General features: G+C 39.1%; 1 protein-coding gene across 3 annotated transcripts in view; it reads right to left on the reverse strand.

Annotated features, from left to right (window-relative positions):
* The window catches only part of LOC145980102 (eukaryotic translation initiation factor 2-alpha kinase 1-like), an 82,648-nt gene extending 64,494 nt beyond the window's left edge, over positions 1-18,154 (reverse strand). For all 3 annotated transcript variants that reach the window (XM_083113106.1, XM_083113105.1, XM_083113107.1), the window contains exon 1: positions 18,026-18,154. The gene's annotated coding sequence lies outside the window, so the exon portion shown is untranslated. The remainder of the gene's footprint in view (positions 1-18,025) is intronic.
* Between the last annotated feature and the right edge of the window lie 527 nt (positions 18,155-18,681).

Consider the following 18,681-nt stretch of genomic DNA (forward strand, 5'->3'; position numbering starts at 1 on the left):
ATATAAGAACCTAACGAAAGGCTTGATTTAGGTGTATAAACCTAGGTTCTAACAAGCAAAATAGGTTATTTTAGGCAGTATAAAACTTCATCAGTTGTTGCGTTTTTTAACGAAACACTGACATAACTTTATTATTTCTTACATACCTGTAATGGAAAAAATAGGTTGAAAACCTAAAATCCAAGATCTACCATAACATAGCAATACCACTTGTCACCGCATTCAAAAATTTGAATTCACGTATCACCACAAAGTTAATAAAATGAGGCTGCACGTGCAACCAAATTATCTTCATGCTGTATATCGGTAAACTACAATGTTTGTAAGGGACAATAAAAATCTTCAGTATTTTGGGTAATTGTCATGACTCATGAGCTGCACAACGGAAAAGCAATAAAGCACAGGGAAATATTGAAGACGTTGATAATGCTTTTATTAGGAAGACAAGAACTACCATTCCAAGGCCATGAGGAAGGGTTCGTTCCTCATTGAAATAATTTTCCGTGGTACCTCAGTAGGCTTTCAAAATGATTTTATAAATTCAATTGATTGCTTATGTAACTCAATTTTACTTGAAATATTTCTGAATTTACAAGTAAGTTGCTCTGAGAAAATTTGAAATGTTTGTTCACAGAAACGAGAGGGGTGGGGTGAACACTTTCCTTCTTTGCAACTTATGCCACTAATTCAATCCTGAATGCATTGGCGTACGCAGGATTTTCAGGAGGGGTAAAGTTGCTTTCTATCTTATTATCTACTTCTTTTTCACTCTGGCATTTCCCGAGTTCTTCACTGCTTTTATTTGAAAATGTGGGTGGGCTGCAGGCCCATGAGTAGGCTTACCATATTTTTTTTGGGTCCGACCCAGGACATAATCGCGATCAACTTGTTACTGTTGAATTTTAGGTTTTTTTACAAAAATAAATTGAAATTACTTAAAAGCCTTAACATTTTATTGGAACATTAAACTATAAATTGTACAAGAAAAAATATTAACATTATTTTCTAATATCTCTTATGTTTGTTGAAGCAGTAGCATTAATAGGAATCCTATATTTAACTGTTTTCACGTGGTCTTCAATGTCACCTCTTCCTTTATGTGCAAGAAAAAATACTCCATTACAGAGTGTACAAAAACATTGCACATGTTCACTGTCACTGTCGTTACACAGTTTCAAGAATTTGTATTCCTGCTGCAGGTTAACGTTAAATACACACTTTCATTTGCCCATTGCCAAATGGAAAGCCATTGTAAATAGTTATAATTATCAAAAACGTGTAGACGAGTTTCTTCACACGCTTGCAAGACAACCAAGACGCTCACGGAAGTACGGAAACGGAACCGTTCGGAAGTCGATTTCTCGAAGAAAGAAAAGAATCGATCCTTATAATCGATCGATCCTTGCCGGTCATAAATTCGGTCGTCAACAGGGACGTCGTTACGGGGGGCACGCATGGGCACTGGCTCCGGCAAACGTCCACGTGGCCCCGGGAAACTGTTCTGTATTTGCTGGAAATTTTACTTTGATGACAAATATTGCAAAATAATTCTTCAGTAAATTTTGCTTGCAGTTTGAAACACTTCTTCAATTTTCAGTAGCACAAACCCAAGCAAGGCATTTCTTTCTTATTTCCCTGTTTCTTGCTTGTCGAACACAAACAGATGTATTGGGAGGGGATGCAGTTAATGGTTTTGTGGTCCGCCCCGGTCAGGGAAGTCTGAGACCTATTGAAAATGCACTTTTCCCCTGCTGCATTTCAAATTCCAAGAACAGAATTCTATTGCTTGTCCCTTTTTCGGCGCGGGAATGAATGACATAGCGGTTTTTCTCACATGCACTCAACCCTCCTTCTAATGACCTGCCCTATAAGGAGGGAAAGGTCACTTTCTGAAAATTCGGAGAAACATCGAAGCGGTCGGTTCATCTGTTGATTTGGTGGAAAATTGATATCTGTCAGTTTGAAGTAGGATTTGTTGTCCGAGCGGTGGTAAACTTCTGTAAACGCGAGAATATAGCATCACGAAATGTTTGTGATCTCGTTTTCCTACACCGCGAGTATAATGTCGAATGAGAAGCTGCCAGATTGTCTTCCGCTTGAAACAATGGATCAGGATCGACTGATCGACCAAATATCCAACATATTGGCATTCTAAAAGAGAGTCTGACTACCACACAAGATCCTGGGTTCGACTCCCAGAGTGGTTGATCTCATGTATAATGAAGAATAAACCACGTTTCAATTAAGGAAGGAAACTAGGTATGTAGCAATGGCTAATCGGGGCTAATCGGGGATCCGAACCACTATGTGCCTCCACCGGGTATCGAACCCGGGACCCCTTGATTGCAAGGCGGCGACGCTACCACTGCGTCATCGAGGAGGCCGAGTAAAACTTACAATTAGTCAGTAAAATTAATATTGAGGGACAAGGCCTGCGAAGAGTTCTTTCATTCGGTTGCGTGTGGTCATCACATCGAGTCCCATAGTTTCGAGGGCAGAATTTGCTTCCAAATCGCTTTCAAGTACTTCCCAAATTGTCCTCACGATGTTGGAAGAGCACAGAGATTTTGGAACTAATACAAGCAGGCACATACCCAGGGAAGGGGTTCGGGGGCTGCAGGCCTTTCCCGAAATCCTGCAAACATCTGATTTTAATAATGTGTAGTAGTAATTGAATTGACTTCATTAACAGGATAAAACATCTTGTATATGGTAAGTTGCAATATACCAAGAAATTCATCTTCAGTGCATTTACTCCTCCCCCCGACCTTTTCGTCGTTAGATGGTGGCTGCCGATAAGGGATAAGCAACTTCCGAAATCAAAGGCTGGTTACCGGCCTAACCACCAGCGATCGAACCTTGAACCTTTCGATTGATTGATTAATTGAACTGGTGTTTTAAGCCCACTTTATGCACAATAAGGCTAACCGGGACTGGACCTACAGTTTAAAGTGAGATCCGAACAACTATGTGCCTCCATCGGGAATTGAACCCGGAACCCGGTCAGGTTGTTGAGCCTGCCGAACCAAAGACGAGAGCGTAATCATTTGAGCGTGTGGGAACTTTGTTTTATCCAGTGCCATCATATATTCAGTTTCCACACACACAAGATTAATTTTAAGAAATTAGACGTGTGCATATAATTTCTTATCGTCATCATTTCTCAAGTGAACAATCAGATGCCATAGAAGACTCGGGCCCGCCCTTGAACTAAGAGATACCGGATTCGATTCCGGTATGAACTGTATACATGAGATGCCTAGCTTGAACTCATTACGCACACATTTCATATTTGCACTGTTGCCAATACTTGTAAACCTGGTTCCAGGAATTTATATCTAAAACCACGGAAAAGGATTTTATCTACTTCTTAATTTTCTTCCAGCAAATTTACAAATCTAAAGACTAATAACATTGTTCTTGGTGTATCAGCCATTAAGCTAATGAGTTCATTCTGCATTTAGTTTCCCGAATAATGACTGTGGATTTCGCGAGAGTATATCCGTAGACTGTTGGAGGCTACAGAAGAAAATGATGTTCCTTTCCAATTTATTGATTGATTGAGTTGGTATTTTAAGTCCACTTTATACACAGTAAGGCTAATCGGGACTGGTTCTACAGTGTAAAGTGGGATCCGAACCACTATGAGCATCCACCGGGTATCGAACCCGGAACCCCTTGATTACAAGGCGACGATGCTACCATGCGCCACCGAGGAGGCCCTTGATCCTTTTCTTTCCAAGACTATATATATATACACGCACATACATATATAATGTATGTATACAGCATAGGCCTATATGGTGTATAAATAGTTTGTTAATTTATAATAGTTTGATAGAGAAAAATGTTACGTTTGGGCCCCCCGAAACTGATCAACCTAGCTACGTCCCTGGCTATTTTCATGTTCAGATTCTCAAATCCCCGGACATTTTGCAATCCCGGACAGCACTAAAAAAACAGGACTGTCCGGGCTAATCCCGGACGCATGGTAAGCCTTTCCCCTGGAGCCCCCTTCTGCGTATACCATTCCCTGAATATATGCTAAGATGGAAAATGTCACGGACAAGTTAGGTCCAGCTTGACACCCGGACAATGCAGATCAGCTGTGCTTGTATTTAAAAACTCCATATCAGCTGCAACTTCCTCTCGCTTTCTGCATTGTCACAGGAAGTAGAGCGACCATATGGTTCACTCTTGCAAACTAGCACGATAACTTTCAACCGTTTCCTTCCCGTGTTTTGTTACAAACATTGTGTCATGATGTGACGGTTTTCAAGGTTACATAACTGTAAGTTATGATCATAACAGGCAGCATAGGCGTGCATAGACCCAGGAGTGCCGACTTGTCAACATTATTGGGGGGGGGGCTCTGATCACTGAAATATATTAATGAATGACTCACTCTCTCCATTTTTTAAGTTTTGGCCTCAGTGTTCGAAATCTCATAAAAGCCCATGAATTCCTAACAAATATCAAAATTTTTATTCACAGTTCGAATGCAGAATATTAATTGTCCACGGATGGATGTCACAAGTTTCGTCAACCATAATAGCAAAATATTCCCGACTTTTAATATCTGCTACCACGGAGCGCAAAACAGATCTCCCTAATATATCAATGATCTCGTCCTGAATGTCATGTGAGAGCCATTTGTAGCCCGAACGTCCCACCCACTTTCGAAAATCCAAAACATGTTGAATTGACTATTAAGCCAGAGATCACGGGTTCGAATCCCGACCTGGGCATGGGTGTCAATTGTGTTTGTCCCTTCATCAATTTTATCGTATCAACTTGAGGATTAGCCATAAGTGGAGGGAAAGCGAAGTTAAACAAACCAAATCAAACAATCAATCAATGATTTGATTTGATTTATGCTACTTAGCGTCGCTGACACATTTGGTTAATCGCGTAGATGATTCAATACAATTAAAGAAGAGACAAACACAAATAACACCCATGCCGAGGTCGGGGTTCGAACCCGGAACTCCTGGTGTCATAGCGTGCAGTGATAACCACTCCCCCGCGGTTGGTTGATTTGGTGTTTAAGTCCACTTTATGTACATAAAAGCTAATCGGGACTGGACCTACAGTTTAAAGTGTGATCCGAACCACTATGTCCCTACACCTGGTACCGATCCGGGGCCACTTGCACTCCCCCACGGAGGTCGGCCGACAACAAGGATGAGTGGAAAGCTCTAACTATTCGGATACTTGGGTATCGGTAAAGCAAACTGCGTATTTACTCAGTGGTACGTAAATTTCAATTGGATTTTTGAAACACCATATTTGCATATGATTAACGTTTTTCCAAAAAATTTGCATTGCTTGATTTCCCTAATTTCTCCATCTCACGATCTCGTTACTGAAGGATCCGGGCTCGAGCCCTGGCCTGTGCATGAGTGTTCCTTTGTAACCACTCTTCATTCCGTTTAATTTAATCAACGTTCATCGTCATGGCAGAAGTTAGGTAAAGTGATGGAAAAGCAACGCTAAGGAAAGGTGGAAGAATACAAATAATTTCCTCCCAGTGCATCTGCAGGGCACTGTGAAATCAGGAGTCCAGAGTTCTCTGTTTATGATTGTCCCTCGTGACTTCCATAAGTTCATTAGCTACTTATCGCGATTAAATCTATACAGCTAGAAAAAGCGATGGGAGGTGGCAAAAATTCAATATATTAGAGGATATAAACAGGTAACAAAACACACTTTTTTCTTCTTTCTTCAATGATATTCATTTGGCTTTTTAAGTTCTGGGATACATTTTTCATTCCAAATTATCTCATTATTCACTGCAGAGTACAACACATAGGAACAAGAATGCGCGCTCGTCACGGGTTCGAATCCCGCCCTGAATTGTCCTTTGTGAGGTCCCTTCATCAATTTCATTATATCATCACTCATCCTCATTTTCCCGATAACCAAATGTGGCAGAAAGGTGAAGTAAAATAAGCCAAACCAACAACAACAATTAGAACGCGCGTTTTCTTGCCCAAATTAATACATCGTTATTTATGACTGCTTAGCTTATCCATTTTTTATTGGAGGCCAAATTATTAGTATATTTAAATAAAACACTACTAAAACGAGAGCGAGAGAGAGCGTGAGCAAATATTTGTTATTTAATCATTATATATTCCATATTTGAAAAAACGATAAAAGAAACCATAACATTTTTGTCTACACATAATACAAGTAAAACTACATCCCGTATTATAGTACATACACATTGTACAACGTATAAAATATTGTGTAAATACAGAGAACATGCCCACCCAGCGTCGAATAACATGGGTACCTGGGGGAAACCCTGGGGGGTAAAGGCGGTCAGGGGCGTGATGCTGATCGAAAGTGTGGGGCGTTCATGGCGTTGAGCTAAGCACAGGGGAGCACTTTACCTTTTTTTACTTTATAAGTACTGCAGAAAATTTTCCCCTGAGTTCTTTAGAGGATTTACAAAGGAATCGAAGAGAAACCAATCCCCTATCTGCCCTATAGGAGATAGACTGGAGGACCTGAGACCACGGGCTTTCAACCATGGGAGCGGGGGGTGAGGGCAAGACTACTAGAAGGAAAGGCTGGGGTCAGACACGCCTCTTTTCGCGACTGCCGAGGGTGTGACGTCATGGGCGGACTAAACCCAGCTGAGTCTTCACCCCATACGGAAAGAAACGTGGAAAGGCTGATTTGTTTTGTTCTTTTCGCTCCTTCTTTCTTGTATTTCTGGATTGTTGGGTTCAGGGTGCGAAATCCTGGAGGGGACGAGGGGGATTTCCCCCACCAACAATCTTGGCCTCAATAATCCCCCCACCAAAAATTTCCCGGGGGAAAGAGTTTTTGTTATAACAATGAAAAGATTTCAAATATACTTTACTAAGAATAATATCCAAAACACACACAAATTAGTGTGGTTGTGAGTGTTGAATGCTTTCTCTCTCAAGAGATAATTAACAAATCTAAATCAATACGCTCAATAAAAGTAAAACAAGAATGCAAAACAATAATAACTATGAAATCTAATTGATTTATATTAACATAGTGCACAAACTAAACAAAAACTTACACATAATAAAACCACTTCAACTATGTCATAATTTATTAACATCTTTAACCGGTTAGTAATGGAATTAGTTAGCTGCTTTACACTATCTGATATGTATGAAAGTAACAAATTAATTTCTAATTAATAATCATAATAATTATTTTAATTGAGTAATTTATTTTTTACTTTTAATAACATTACAAATATGTACATCCTATAATTCACACATATGTTTGTGGGGAGGGGGTTGTAGGTTAAGGACTTTCTCCCCCTCACCAGTTTTCAATGATTTCGCACCCTGGTGGGTTGTGAGGTATTGCAGTTCACAATGCCTTCAGTGAGGTGTTGCGACGTGACGTGATCTCCGATGAAAAAATAAAAACAGCGGGTGACAATATATAACTGAACACATCGCATCTAACGAGATTTCGTAGTGAATTGCGATACCAGTAGTCTCATTACACAACATCAGGCTACCATACACTTCAATTGGGTTACAATTATTAGAATAGAAAATAATAATATTGTAATTTTTTAATAAAGGCTCTCACGAGTATAGTAAGATAAAAACTGCAAGCATACCCCTCCCAATTTAATATCCAGTCCCCCACCAAAATTCCTATGTCAATTTTAGGTTCACTGTTGGTATTGAAGAGTTGAATCTCGACCTCCTCCAAATAATTTAATTCTCAATCGCCATACCAAAATTCCCACAACAGTCTAAGCGCAACAGTAATTAATACTCAAGACTTGGCTATCTCCCATCCTAGTGCTCAATTTCCTTACTATAGAATTGGAAACTTCCCCAACCAAGGGTATTTCCACATCAGAATTCACGATAAAAATTTAAGATTTAATATGTAATAGCTGGCTGGATATTGTGCACCTCAAATAGTATATACCGTGTTGCCGAGAGACGACACTGGTATGTCTCGTCGCGTGAAAATTCCATCTCTTCTCGTGTCTAGTCTCGTTAACAACACTAATAATACATAGTAACTGTTATAATTCCCTTGGAAATACACAACTTGCTATTTATATACGAGCGATGCTTAAATGACAACGTAGTTCAATTTCCGTCCTCCATTGTTCTATTATTTATTCAGTCAAATTTTCATCACACTCCCCCCCCCCCCCCCAAGTTAAGTGGACGCAACCAGCTTTCACATACCCGCCTGTGGGCACCCCTGTTCGACATTCCACTGATTATATATATACGTATATAAAGTGAGCCTCGACTTTCTTCAGTTCTATGTCTCAAGTTCTCGTTCAATCAAAAGTTATTTAAAGTGTTTGTGACATAATACACACGGAACTTCCTTACATTCCTCCCTGTGTAGTTCAAAGATTCATAAGACTCAGAATTGTAATCTGAATAAGGAAAATTAATGAAGAAATAAATATCAATAGTCAAAGCAAAGTTACCAAATTTGAAGAAGTTAAGTGAAAACAGCTCCTCTCTCACTCCTAAAAGAGAGCAATAGATGAGGTTGTTTTCTTTTACATATTCAACTTATCCATAATTTTGGCTTTCTGCCTTTCTTTATTTAACAAAATTATTTTACGCATTCAACATATATTTTTCTTTCTGCCATACAAAACGCATTACTAGGTGCATTAACCCAATTTTACATGAAACCTAATGTTTCACAGAGGAATGTGACGACATATAAACTACCGATAAAATGTGTACGTAAATGGCTGTGTAATCCAACTGTAAGGACATACGTGATGTCGGATCCTAAGTAAGTCTGTGTATTCACTCCCAATTAGCTTCTGGGCATAATTGCGGCTCTTTTTTGTTCATAATTACTGCTTTGATTCGGCTGCGAAACCGGAGCGTAGAGCGATCTGTCCGCCCGTGACGTCACGCCTGACGTCAAGGACCACGTGATCAGGTATGGCCCCAGCCTTCTCCTCTACTAGTCTTGGGGTGAGGGAGCAAGGGAGGTACAGGCAGAAATCTTCCCTTTGCCTTTGGGCGGTTGTCTATACCTGGATCTGGTAAGGCGGAAGAAGAGCCAGCTAGGGTATTCAGCCTTGCCAGCTGATCACATCGAGGGACGAGAAGCGCGTGTAAAGAAGTGTTGCATATGAACTGAGACAATAAATATTGTGATTTGAAAATAATTAGAGACGTGAGATTGATTGATCTATCTCTGCTAGACTAGCTACTCCTCAGTGCATGTCACTGCAAACGTCCCATCCACTCTCCTAGTTCATGCACATCGTCTTTTTAAATTCTTTTTAGTAAAAATTTTAAGAATACTCATAATTACAGTAATACGTCATGTGTTTTGCTGTCTCTGGTCATAGCCCCCCCAAAGTTAATGGTTTAGCGGTCTCAGCCCCCCAAAGTTGATGGTCTAGATTCTAGAACATTTCAAATGTGTATTTAAAGTTAAGTTCATGTGGCACAATTTAGAGTAAACTTTACAAGAGAAGCAAAATAATACATTAGATCCTCTTAAGCAAAATTATTTGGGGGCTCTGCCCCCACATCGTTAACGTTGGGGGGGGGGGTCGAGCGCCAAGCCCTATGGAGTCGGCGCCTATGCATAGACCCCCTGGGGTGGCAAAAGAATTTATGGAAGTTCAGTCGGAAAAAATAAAAATCCATTCCATCTCACTGTTTTATTGTATTGTTGGGTACTGAACAGGGGCGTATATAGTGTGTGTCCAACCCACCGAAAATCACTCTGCGAGTATTAGAAGAATGCCAGCTTCCGTGGCACAGAAATTCTCTGTTCCCCTTTATTTTCCTTCGCTGTGGTTCAGACTAATTTACACATAAACATGATTCCATACAGCACATTCAAAACAACTATACACAATTAATTATTCATTTCCAATGTGTGATCAATTTATTCTGCGACCACACAGGTGTAACACAACTGGGCCAACGAATAGAATGTGTGAGTCTTAATAACACGTAATTTGCTCGAGAACGAAGTGAGATATTCCAATTACACACAGGAAATAAACCCGTCGTAGTTTGCTTGCTTGGAACTTTCGTCGGCTTGAAGATACTTTATTTTTTAAAGAGAATAATATTGTTTAATAACGGTAATAAGATTTCTCTACTCTAAATTTCTAAGTGAGAGTATTAGGAGGGGCAACTGGTCTCCTTGCCCCCCGTGCGCACGCCTATGACAGGCAGTAGTGTATCTATAGTGGAACCACAAGGAAAGAAACCTGCGCAGACCCCATCGCGCTGGCGGGTGGGGGAAAAAAAAAGGAGGAAGGAGCCTTCAGAGCGGCCAACGTCAGTGTTGCCAGACCTATTGATTTCTCGGTAAGATTCCATAATAAACTATTGCTATGGAACCTCCAACGGCCAGCTTAAAAACACGTTTCCTGCTCATCTTACTTGAACATGGAGGGGAGATGTGGAGTGGAACTTCACTCAGCCGTGAAAAGTGCTGTTTGAACTGTGAAATTATGTCAAACGCTACTCACGGGCCTCCCCGATGGCGCAGTGGTATCGTCGTCGCCTTGTAATCAAGGGGTCCCGGGTTTGATACCCGGTGGAGGCACAAGTGGTTCGGATCCCACTTTAAACTGTAGGTCCAGTCCCGATTAGCCTTACTGTGCATAAAGTGGACTTAAAACACCAAATCAAAATCAAATCAAACGCTACTCAATTGTGCTAGGACATTATTTTATTACTTTTACTACATTACTATTTTTAGATGGCTGTATTTTATCCCAGCCCAAAACTCTATTTCTATTTTAGTTATTTTACGTCGCTTTTGTGCCTCTACGGGTAAGTACGACAATATGGATGAATGAAATACTGATGAAATGGATGAAGTGACACAAACACAGTGAAATGTACTTGCCTTACAAGGTAGAAACACTGACTTCGTAGCGTGGGCAAATTATGTTATACATGCATGTGTTTGTGGGTGTGTGTGTGTATTTCTAGCAGATGGGGAGGATGGGTGGCACCCTAGCATAAGCGTTGCTATCTTGAATTATTGAGGAACACATGCTGTCTAATTCACCAAATATATTTCACATACGTAATGCATTTTCTCATTATGGTGCAGAACGCGTGCCCACCCCTATCGATAGCTGTACACCGAACACCAACAGAAGACAAATTGATTTGTTATTGTTAGCATTCGACTTGAAAGATTGTGGAAAATCGCCGACAACGAAAGCTTCATCTGTGAACACAACTTTCTACCATTTCCTGTCATAAAAATTCTTCGCGATAATAGAGGCATCACAAACCCCTTGTGTCGGTGCGGAGAAAGGGCAAATTTGAGGGTGTTTTCCATGCACCCTCTAACCGGAAAATGCAGAAGAGATGAAAGATGTTGGTCGGTTCCCTCGGGCGGTTTGCTTTCTTTTGTTTGAAACATGTCCACTCCTGAAATGGAGATCTTCGGTTTATTTTCGCCAAGCACAGAGTTCTGGGTTTAGCACCATTGTTACAAAAGTATCTGTGACGTTTACACCGTAAACAATGTGCGCCACTCCCCTTGCCCCCCCCCCCAGTGCGCACGCCTATGCCGCCCCTTCGCCCCCAAGAACGTCGTTCATCCGCTACTATTAGATCATCGGATTTTGTAGCAGATCTTCTGGTTTCCCAAGGAACAATCTCCCGAATTTTTCAAATCTGACCTGGCAACACTGCCCCGAACACCGATAACGGCAGGGAAGTTGCGCGAACGCTTTGGACGGAAGGTTTTTTCCTTGTGGTCGAGCTATAGTAGAATGGCGTCTCGTGAACGCATGCGGTGCATGCTGCGCATGCGTCAATTGTGGGAAAAAGGACAGCTTGCTCTGCGATGACATTAATGAGCATTTCTACATTCTAATTTCTTCATATATGAAAAGTATTTATTTTACACGAGAGCGCTCAACTAAGCTTATATTACATTTCTTAGATCTGAAGTGAAAGAAAGTAATAATTCTTTTCCCACAATTGATGCATGCGTCACTTCAGATCCAAGAAATGAAATATAAGCTTAGTTCAGCGCTCTCGTGTAAAACAAATACTTCTCCTATATGAAGAAATTAGAATGTAGAAATGCTCATTAATGTCGTCGCGGAGCAAGCTGTCTCTTTTCCCACAATTCACGCATGCGTTCACGAAACGACCCTAAATTCTGGTAGATTGAATCAGTCAGCGTTCGAACTGTACTCAAAATGGTCGTCGGTGACGTTAAGTAACCAAATGCAAACAATCGTATTTATTTGTAGAAAATATCGAGGAAGATAAACTTAACTTTCTCTTTGCAGGTAAGGTAAGAAGGAAAACATACAAGGTATTACTCGACTCCTTTTCTTCTTTTACTTGTGGGTGGCGGCAATTGGGTTCCAAAACTGGGGGGGGGGGGCGCAATGTGACCAAACTAGGGGATTTTCCCTTGGCAGATAAGGTTTAGCATAGTGCAGGAGCAAAAGTTGCAAAACGTGGGGGCAACTGCCCCCCTCACCCCCCTAAATGCCGCCACTAGCTTATATTCTGGTAACACACTGCTAGAATTTTCTGTTTCCCCAAAATAGTACATTTTTAAAGATGCTCTTCAGGCACTCGGACATAGTTGGAATGTTCTTAAATATGCTATTTTTAAAAAAAAAAAAAATCAGAAATACGATTCTTTAAATACAACCTATATTATTTTTGAATGAGTGTTTCTTTGTTTCCTCATTTCAAAATTTGTAGAATGTAAATATCACAATACCATGGCATAATCGAAGGATGCACATGAAATGTCGGTGCTTGGTATTGAGGTGGAAACATGGGCGTCCGGAAGGGGGGGCAAGGGGGGGCAAGGGGGAGGCCATGCCCCTCCTGGAAAATGAAAGTCAACAAAAATTTCACACATAACATTTCATTTTAGCCACAATAATATGTGTTAATTATTGCATGAACACAATAATTTCAAATTTAAGCAATGTTTTTTTTATGGAAACAACACTCTTTTGGGGGAAAATGTGACTTGTTTGCCCGCCCTGGAAAAAATCCTGCGGACGTCCATGGCTGGGAAGGGGCACCAAACCACAATCCTGGATAGGGTGGCAAAATATCTAGCTACGGGGCTTACACTGACCAGATTATTTTCCAGAAACTACTTTACCAACGTCGGATGTGAGAAGAATATTCAAATTTTTAAAAATGGCGTTTATCCTTCTTTAACCCTCCCCCCAACCACCTTTTTCTAACATGTCTCTTGTATGAGCGTCGCTACTGAGGGAAGCGGGCGAAGATGGGCACTAGCCTAACACGATTGAACCTAACCAAATAAATGTTTTATAATACACTCAAACGTTGACCAAGGCAACATTTATTGTAAAAAAATACACTATAAATGTAAAGTTTCCACCCTCTAACAGGGTCTTCTTCAGACGAAGATTCACAATAAATTCTCAATAAATTCTATGAATGAATTCATTTTGAATCTTTGTCTGAAGATCATGTTAGAGGGTGGAAACTTTACATTTATAGTGTATTTTTTTACAATAAATGTTGCCTTGGTCAACGTTTGAGTGTATTATAAAACATGGAAACAAGGCTTAACAGTGTTAACAAATAAATGTGAAAATAACGCAGGCGATAAGCATTTTTAAGAGCTTGGTAAAACGTTTAGTAAACTTAGCAAGCACGACTACAGCTGCTGGTCACATGTATCATACGACACGCAGAGCATATTGTTTCTATAATGTCCTACGGAAAATCAATTCTGTCACCTGTGCTTTATTGATCAAGTAAAGTTCAAAACACTCATACGCTCAATACGGTTGTGAGAATATACTTGCAACCACATGGAAGATTTTTATACGGTGAACTTAAAGGTTAGGTGAAACATTTTTGTACTGATAGCGGCATGGGTGTTCTTTTCGTTCCAATTAATTTTCATTTAATTGGGTACCTGCGGGCAACCCCGTGGGTAAAGGTTGATCACATCACCTCCAAAATGGCCGAGATCTAGAATGTGTGGGGCTCTCCCCCACGTCCCCTACCTAAATGTGCCTTCATGGTTGATTGATTGATTGATTTGCTGTTTTAAGTCCACGTTATGCACAGTAAGGCTAATCGGGACTGGACCTACAGTTTAAAGTGGAATCCGAACCACTATGTGCCTTCATGGCACGGGTGCTATGTGCAAGCGGAACTTTACCTTATATTATATAAGCACTGGTCTAAGAGCGAACGCAGGTAACGAAGTGGTGTGGTCAGCACCAGGGTCTATTCTAACAGGAGACATTTTTCTTGCAACGTGCCACCACTCGTAACTCCAGGGTATGGAGATCCAAATTGGCAACACACCGCTCCTTGCTCCGGCTGGTCAGTTGGGAGCACAGTTCTCACCCAGGGATCGGGATTAAGACGATCCACCCTTCCTCCAGGAAGGAAACCACCGAATTGCGACACGTGACAGTAAATAAAATTCCAAATACTTTATAATTAAAATGTCCAAAATCTTTAATCACGAATCGCGCGCGTACATACTGATTCGCACAAGTTAAAAGTTATAATATGTTGGGTCATGCACGCTCGTAGGCAGTGATAAGCAATTTATTTAACACGAGAGTCCGCGCACCGCCTTCACAGTTAATAGCAAGACCTCAACTGCCTACCTCAAGCGCGAGGAGCAGCATAACAGGTTGTTCTAACTTACAATACAAACTCATAACATAAAATAACACAAGAAAAACTGATAATTTATATAACACATCAATGTTAATTAGCGATAGTAAGCTAAAGTTCAGGTTGGCAACAATTAAAAATGCCAACGTGGAAGTTTTTACGTCGCCAAGAACACGAAGCGTGGTTCCCCCACTCCTAACATAAACAGCCAATAGCAAAACGATATTTTATTGAAAACGCGGGAGAAATACTTTGCTATAATATTACAATGTTAAACTATATAGAAATAACTAAACTGATTTTATCAAATAAATCATATTTGCCCTTGCACATAAAAATGATTAAATAAAGTTTTAGTTTATAACGAAGATAAATTACTTCAATCTTGTACATTGTTGAACAAAAATCGATATTAAGAAGAGATGTATTTAACTTGTGCTTAAAAAACAATGAAAACGTTGCATATATTATTTGGGATAATTATTAGCCTATAAATTCTGAATAAATGTTGCAAAAATATGCGAATAATATTATAACATAAGATAAAACGTAAATATATACATGAATTATAAAAACAATTGAGTATAAATAATTTAATCCAAGTTCTTAACTTGAAAGTATACGAATAAGATAAATGCCAATATACAACTTAAATCTGCCTAACATGGCGGTCGTTACATTCTTCACCAGAGTTCGAACTCAACCCCCCTTACCTACCACAGCTGTCAATTTTAATGACTACAATCAGACTATCGTCCAGGTTTCATAAACAAGCGACGTAAAATAACCTAAATAGAAGGACAGACATTTCAAAAACCTAACCACTTGCTTCCTCAGAATGGAATTTCTTGATGCATGTTGGGTTGCAGCATAGTAAGGGTGATTTTCCAATATCAGTGCGAAGGAGAATTGCTTGTATTACAAATCATAGGAGACACCCTAAATGCCTCTAAACAAGATTGAATGGCGTAAATTATAACAACATTCTGATAACAGTCGCGTAAGATAACACTATGAATCACCATAAGGTTTATTGTAAAGAAGTAGGTATCTCGTCTGTTGTTATTTCTTAAACACATGTGCGTTGGTTGTATGATAATAATATTTCTTTCCCGTAGCCTCCCTCTACGAAACAGTGCATTTTTTACCGTACTTGCTTCCTGGAACGTCCAGAACCGCAAATGCGTCCATTGACAAATATGATTTTTTTTACTCCAGTAACACATCGCCAATTATGCACTTTCGGTGATAAAAATACGTAGAGAAATGCATCAAAGAGAACTTTTTTCAGCAGCTTGTCCGTTGATGCACTAAATTATGTCAAACAGTAACACCATGCAACTGTCCATAAGTTACACATAAAAATTGCAACGCTTTGTATGTTTTATGTGGGATTTCAAACATGTTTGAAGAAATATGCAAAATTGTTCTTTTTTTAAGTTTAATTATTTCAACGCAATTAACTGTGTAGTAATTTGAAACGAAGCAATCCATCGATACAATTTCTTCCATGCCAATGCAAGTAATTAGCATTCTTTGAGTTTAGTATCAAACTGTAGCTTTCGATTCTCATATAATAAGTACATTAGGGATTATTAGGTCATATTTCTGAAAATTTTCTCTGTCATGAAAATAAGTAGGCTAACCCTAATAAGTTCTTATCATAATTATTAAAAATAAAAATGAAATTATTATATCGATAGTATTGATTAATTTGGTGTTTTAAGTCGACTTTATGCACAGTAACACTAATTGGGACTGGATCTACAGTTTAAAGTGGGATCCGATCCAGGTATATATCGACAGTAATATGAATTTATGAGGTGTAGTGTAACAAACTCTTAGAAATGAAGCACTAGTTCTTACTCCTCCAAAGAAAGTCCGTGTCACTGATAAAAGCCAACCTTTGTCCTAAATGTCGAGCAAAAACATCTTTGAATTCTCAACATACCTTTTAACAAATATTACTTTTAAAACTGAATGTTTACTCATTCCAAAAATGTCCATAGTGATACATTTCACCTAAAATGTTTCATTTGTCATTTCAATAGCAACGTGAGTGATACTTTAAGAGAGCCAGAATGGGATAGATGGAGATTTGAAGTAAATATTTACTGTGTTAGTAATATATAAAATACTTGAAAATGCACATTTTCTTTTATAAATATTACATACAACACATATGGTCTTACTAGGTAAGTTTACTGAATTAGAAGGAAGGATCTACATATCTTCGATGCCTAAATCTTGTTGTAATCTTCGTTTAAGTAATGAGCAATTATAACACCATTAAGCCTTGTTTCCATGATTATGAAAAACTGAATATGCTGACCAAGGCAGTAATTTATTTTATTAAAAACATAAACTAAACGTAACGTTTCAACCTTCTAGCAAGGTCTTCTTCAGACTCTATATCAAGTACAAATGTAACAAGTTACAAACACAGGGCAATATATATACACAAACATTATGTTTAGCCTTTTAGGTGAAAGTACAGTTGACAAGGGAAAGCCACCTCTAGAAAGTTCCAGAACAACTTTCTAACAGTCTGGAGGGAGTAATGTTTGTGTGTATATATATTGCCCTGTTTTTGTATCTTGTTACATTTGTACTTGATACAGAGTCTGAAGAAGACCTTGCTAGAAGGTTGAAACGTTACGTTTAGTTTATGTTTTTAATAAAATAAATTACTGCCTTGGTCAGCATATTCAGTTTTTCATAAGTAATGAGCGTTTTGAACGGAAAATAGATACAAATTTAGGTTATGTCCTATCCTAATCTAGCGATTACATTCAAAACAAATTTCTATGATATGAATTTCTCAAAAATCTCGCGTAGATGTGCTTTCATACAAGTTCCAACTTGAAATGGCTGTGTTCAATTCTTGAAGTTGCGGCCCTAGAGGTCGAAACGCGCCTGTTAATAAAGACTATATCTATATATCTATCTTTGTAATGTTTACAAGGCATGTTGGCACGTTATTGACTGAAGGAGGACTAATATATTTCTTGAACAAAGTGCCTTTCAAGAAAAGTGTGTTGTGTGTTTTCTTCCTGTCAGTTCTTTGTTCAGGTCCGCCATTTTGATCACTTCATGATACGATACGACACTTTCGATTCTTACGTTAAACCAACCGATGTTGGCGTTAATATATTCAATATGGTCTTTTAGAAAGGAATATTCGATTGAACTATGAAATAAAAACACAAATAATATGCAAGTTTTCCAAATTCATCGCCTTCCACGTTTGCAGATTATTAGACAAGAGAATGATGGATGTCAGCTGTCACACCACTTAACTTTTCTTTGCACGGCGTTACTGTTTGACACAAAGCCTTAATAATAGAAACAAGTTATATTAATACTTTACAGATTACCTGAAGATGATTCAGCACTAGTTGTACTTCGGAAATCCTTGTATTTTCTCGTGGGAGTTGCTGCACCACAATTCACAATTATTCCAAGATATACTATTCACTAAAAAACTGACGTAAGACTGAATAGTTGAGGCAACAGGATTGGCCGAAAGGGTTAGAGCATGCGCGTTAAAAGTTCCAGAGTGTTCTAGGCAAATGTAGAATCACAACATGATTGTCATGCGTTATTTTGCACGTAAAAAATGTGCATGTCTGAAAATAGATCGATAAGTTCTGTAATCGCTTCCTTTTAGATTAGATAGTACAGTAAAACCAACGATAAACAAATAGAGATATGAAACTAGTTGTTATGTTGTTGTTATATTTTAATAACTTAGTTGCTCGTGTGAATAAAGTTCTGTCAAAATTCGGATGTAGGCTGGCCTTGAATCATTCATGTACATGAAACCGGATGAAGAGAAGTACGATTAGAGGAGATGCATTATACGTCACTCCTCTTCTATTTATCAGCAGCTCATTTAAAGGAGTTTCAAAGTGAGACCTTCAAAAGTAGGCAGTGAAGGTTTCAAATCCAAGGCTCGACTTGTAATCAAAGGGTCGCTGGTTCGATACCCTGTGGAAGCACATAGTGGTTCGGATCCCACTTTAAACTGTAG

The sequence above is a fragment of the Lepisma saccharinum genome, chromosome 27 (genome assembly GCF_977018435.1).
Source record: "Lepisma saccharinum chromosome 27, izLepSacc3.1, whole genome shotgun sequence".
In the NCBI taxonomy this organism is placed as follows: Eukaryota; Metazoa; Arthropoda; class Insecta; order Zygentoma; family Lepismatidae; genus Lepisma; species Lepisma saccharinum.